This window comes from Manis javanica, chromosome 13 (assembly GCF_040802235.1).
Source record: "Manis javanica isolate MJ-LG chromosome 13, MJ_LKY, whole genome shotgun sequence".
Taxonomy (NCBI): Eukaryota; Metazoa; Chordata; class Mammalia; order Pholidota; family Manidae; genus Manis; species Manis javanica.
The window spans coordinates 24,766,012-24,771,591 of NC_133168.1; the positions used below are offsets into that span (position 1 = coordinate 24,766,012).

The 5,580-nt window shown below is 42.2% G+C and overlaps 1 pseudogene; it reads left to right on the top strand.

The window, feature by feature from the left end:
- Nucleotides 1-321: 321 nt before the first annotated feature.
- On the top strand, nt 322-5,378 carry LOC108402577 (CCR4-NOT transcription complex subunit 1-like; annotated as a pseudogene).
- The last annotated feature ends 202 nt before the right edge of the window (nt 5,379-5,580 follow it).

Below are 5,580 nucleotides of genomic sequence, written 5' to 3' on the forward strand. Positions count from 1 at the left end.
GTTTCTTAAGATGTCAAGACATCATAATACACAAAAAATTTTAAGAATACAAAACAGAAAGAAGGAAATAAGAACCAGTTATTCATGAACAACATAAAAGGATACACTAAAAAGGATTAACAAAGTAAACATTACTTTATTTAAAAAGTAATTATAATGATTAAATAGAACGCTTCCATCATTAATTAGGGCAAACAATATTTGGGATAAAAATAGGAAATAGCTAAATATATTGGAGATGTCACATCATATGTAACACAAACTTTAATGTTGAAAAACTTGAAAACTTAGATAAAATAGGTCATTTTCTAAAATGTGTTAAAATTGCTCATGAATAAATAGAAAATATAAATAAATCTATAGTCATCATTTAAAGTGGGATTAACAGATGACATGATTGTAGGATATCACATGTGTCACTGTCTTGGTTGTTCAGGACTAAATTCTTTCTTACAGTGAAGTGGGTCCAAAGTGGGGGTGGGGCCCTCCATGGTTTATCAGCTCTCTTTTGATTGGGGTGAGAGCTCATGAGAGATTATTAAGGAGATTTTACCTCACCCAAGTAAGGAAAATATAAATTGAATCAGTATTATAGGAATAAATTTAGCTTGCACTCTTGAGAGAAAAAATCCTCAATCATGGTGATATGTTGCTTTTCCTGGTGGCGCTTGTCAAAGCCATCTAGGTGATAAATACTGTAGCAAATCCACGCCTTTTTTACAGACTTTGCTACCTTGAAGAAACCATGGATTGGAAAAAGGCAGAAACTAACCTCCTGATGCCATGTGTAATTATTAGTGGGTAGGCTGCTGTTGACTGTCTCCTTTAAAGGGGGATTGGGAGGAAACCGAGTCAGTGCTCATGTTTGTAGATTTGCAATTCCTATTCTCTGATGGGTTTGTTCATATTATTTTCCCATTTTTTCCTGAGAATATATAATCACCCACCACATCCTACCATGTCTGTTGATGAGGTATTAGAAATGCTACAGAGGTTTAAAGACTCTGCCATAAAGAGGGAACAATAAGCACTTAACTATATGCTAAAGAATTGTTTGAAAAATATTGGATTCTCCCCTGGTCCCCTGATAAATAGTCGCATACAATAGTCTGCTTGTTTGGTGGGATTGGTCACTTACAGTGCTAAGTCTTGCCCTGCGATACGTTCTTGAAGACTTAGGTAAACCTTGGGTCCAAAATGTATTTGTCTGGGATTGCTGCACTAGACAGCAAAACAGATTAAAGGACTATCCCCAGTATTGTCAGCACTTGGCTATTGTCAGTCACTTTATGCTATTTCCACATCATTTACAGGAGTATATCAAGCATGGACAGAAATCTAGAGACCCTTCTGTGAAAATGCAGGACTCTTTCATAACCCCTGAAAGTATTGCACTGAGTCAAGCCCAGGCTCAGTCCCAAGATCCAGCAAAAGCTCCCCTCACTGGTCGAGTTACTACTATGGTAACCTCCTCGACATGGTAAGCACCACTGTTGCTAAAACAGTTACACTCATCAGGCCAACCAGAGTCAGCTTTAAGAATGATGTGCCACCTTCTATTAATACTACAAATATAGATACATGTGGCTACAGATCAAACAGAGAATAGTACAGCTCTCAGAAAATACCCAAGAGAAAATTGCTTTTATCTTCAACAATCTCTCACAATCAAATATGACACAAAAGGTTGAAGAACTAGAGGCAACTGTGAAGGAAGAATTTATGCCTTGGGTTTCACAACTTCTGGTTATAAAGAGAGTCAGTATTGAGCCAGACTTCTACAGCCTATATTCAAACTTCCTTGACACTCTGAAGAATCCTGAATTCAGTACGATGGTTCTGAATGAGACCTACAGAAACATCAAAGTGCTCCTGACCTCTGATAAAGCTGCAGCCAATTTCTCAGATTGTTTTTTGCTGCAGAACTTGGGACACTGGCTAGGAATGATAACACTAGCTAAAAATAAACCCATCTTACACACTGACTTGGATATAAAATCTTTGCTGCTACAGGCTCACATTAAAGAACAGCAAGAGTTGCTCCATGCAGTGCCCTTTGTTGCCAAAGTCTTGGAGTCTGACATGTGCAGTATGTTTTTAGGGCCACCCAATCCCTGGACAATGACAATTATGAAGGTATTAGCAAACCTACATCAGGAACATGATTTAACATTAAACTTGAAGTTTGATGTTTGAAATTTGAAGTTTGAACCTTGCAAGAACCTTGCATTAGACGTTAATGAGCTAAAACCTGGGAACCTCTTAAAGGATAAAGATTACCTAAAGAACTTAGATGAGCAACTCTCTGCTCCAAACAAAGATATCATGCATCCTGAAGAACTCCCTCCCATTACAGCCACAGCACCAGCCACAGTACAGCTACCATGATGTCTGTGTCTATTGATGGGTCTTGCAGGCCTGGCACCACACATTATTCTAAACCCAGCAATTCAGTTGTTTCAGGCCCGTCCACAGCTGAAGCAGTGTGTGCGCCAAGCAACTGAATGGGCTGTCCAGGTGCTGGTCTATCCTATGGTGGATTGATCAATGAGGATTGCCGTGACTTCTTGTGAGCAAATAGAAAGGATTTTGCCCTGGATTCTGAGGAATCTTGAATGGGAATAGCAGCTCATCGCATGATGCATAACTTGACAGCTGGAATGGCTATGATTACTTGCAAGGAACCTTTAGCTCATGAGCATATCTACTAATCTGAAAAACAGTTTTGCCTCAGTCCTTCGTACTGCATCCCCACAACAAAGGGAAATGATGTATTGAGCAGCTGCTCAGTTAGCTCAAGACAGCTGTGAATTAGCTTGCTGTTTTATTCAGAAGACTTCAGTAGAAAAAGCAGGCCCTGAAATAGACAAGGGTTAGCAACTGAATTTGAGCTGAGAAAACATGCTAGGCAAGAAGGGTGCAGGTACTGGGATCCTGTTGTTTAACATACCAAGCTGAGTGGATGGTGTGGACCCAAAGCAGCTCTCTGTTTATGAAGACTTTGCATGCAAAGTGCCTGGCTTCTTACCTACAAAAGATTCAAGTCAGCCCACAGGATTTTTAGCTCAGCCCACGAAGCAAGCTTAGACAACTGCTGATGTAGCTCAGATTTATGAGGAGTGCATTACAGAACTGGCACAGCACCTACATGCTATGTCTCCAACTTCGGCCATGAATCCACAAGCTCAGGCTCTTACAAATATTTTGGAGGTTGTGGTATTATCTCAAAACTCTCAGGATGCCGGAGCTGCTCTGAGATTGCTCCAGAAGGCTGTGGAAGGCTTAGTAATGCCACAAGTGGTGCTGATGTTGACCTCCTGCTGTGCTACAAGGAATGCCACCTCTTGGTCTTAAAAGCCTTTCAGGATGGCTGGTCTTATGGGTCTCCATGGTCTAAGAAATGGATCACAAGGTGCCTGATTAAATTTCGAGATGAATATAAATATAATATGGAGGCAGTGGAGTTTCTAATTCATAATCATTTGCTTAATATGCAGCAGTATGATCTTCACCCAGCTCAGTCAATGGAGAATGGTTTAAACTACATGGCAATGGCATTTGCTACGCAATTGGTAAAAATCCTGCGGGTGGGTGAGAGGAGTGTTGCTCATGGTACTGAGGCAGATCCATTCCACACCCCTGAAGTGCTCATGGGAATTAATGCTCACTCCAGTGGCAGCGCCCTAGAGGATTGCCCCAGCCGATGGAAGCAGTGTGATTTGACTATGAAGCAGTGATTGCTTGAGCTCATGGAGGCCCTAATGCTGTATTCTGGGATCTCTCAGGCCTCAGAGTACAAGGATCCTCCAGGCCTGAGGGAGAGAGGGCAGAGTATCTTCTGAGGTGGGTGGATCTCTACCATTCAGCTGCAGCTGGCTGTGCCAGTACCAAAGCTTTCTCTGCGTTTGATGGACAGATAGAGCTCTTGGAAAGAAAGATGCACTAACAAGGAATCCTGAAGACTGATGACCTCATAACAAAGTTCTTTCTTTGTACTGAAATGTGTGTTGAAATCAGTTACCGTGCTCAGGCAGAGCAGCAGCACAACCCTGCTGCGAATCCTACGATGACCCGAGCCAAGTGCTGTCACAACCTGGATGCTTCTGATTCATTGCACTGCTAGTGAAACACTCAGGGGAGGCCACCAATACTGTCACAAAGGTCCTTGGTATACTGGTGGGAGTTTTCCTGCAAGATCATGATGTTTAGCAAAGTGGATTCAGCAGCTTCCCTACCATTTAATTTTTATCATGCTGCTCTTGGAACTCAGTGCACCTGAACATGCATTGGAAACCATTAATTTCCAGACACTTACAGCTTTCTGCAATGCATTCCATATCCTGAACCCTACCAAAGCTCCTGACTTTGTGCATGCTTGGCTTGAACTGATCTCCCATTGGATATTTATTGCAAGAATGCTGGCACATAGGCCAGAACAGAAGGGATGGCCTATGTATGCACAGCTACTGATTGATTTCTTCAAATATTTAGCACCTTTTCTTAGAAATGTGGAACTCACCAAACCTATGCAAATCCTCAACAAGTGCTGTTGGTTCTTTCGCATGATTTCCCTGAGCTCCTTTGTGATTACCATTATGGATTCTGTGATGTGATCCCACCTTACTGTATCCAGCTAAGAAATCTGATCCTGAGTGCCTTCCCAAAAAATAGGGCCCCCAGACCTTCACTCCTAATCTGAAGGTAGATATGTTGAGTGAAATTAACATTGCACTCCAGATTCTCACCAATTTTACTTAAATGCTGCTACTTCAGTTCAAAAACAATTTGGATTCCTACCTTAAAATTTGGTCACCAGTCACTTTTCTGTCTGATCTGCGCAGCAACCCACAGGTCTCTAATGAGCCTGGCAATCACTATAACCTCCAGATCATACATGCACTGGTGCTCTATGTGGGAACTCAGGCCATCGCACACATCCACAACAAGGGCAGCACACCTTCAGTGAGCACCGTCACCATTTGGCTCACATGGACATCTTCCAGAACCTGACTGTGTACTTGGACACTGAAGGTCGGTATCTCTTCTTGAATGCAATTGCACATCAGCTGCAGTACCCCAATAGCCACAGTCACTACTTCAGATCCACCATGCTGGATCTTTTTGCAGAGGCCAATACTGAAACTATCCAAGAACAGATCACAAGGGTTCTCTCGGAATGGTTGATTGTAAATAGGACACATCCTTGGGGTCTTCCTATTACCTTCATTAAGTTGATTCAAAATCCAGCGTTTAAGATCTGGAACCATGAGTTTGTACACTTTGCCCCAGAAGTTGAAAAGTTATCCCAGTCAGTTGCACAGTACTACATAGGACAGAAGCAGGCTCTGCAAGGAATAGAAGGGACAGGCGCCAGTTAAATGGAACTGCAGTAAACCTGTCAGCCTGGAGGTCCCACACCGTACCAAGTTCATAAACTGGCTGAAGAATCCTTTCAGCTCTTCCCGACTTTCCCAGCCCTTTGGTTCTTGGGTGTCTGCCCCAATTACTGTTTGGGTCAGCTTCCTGTCTGTGTAGGCATGTTCCAAAGTTTAAATGCATTTTTTGACTCTTGGCCAAAAT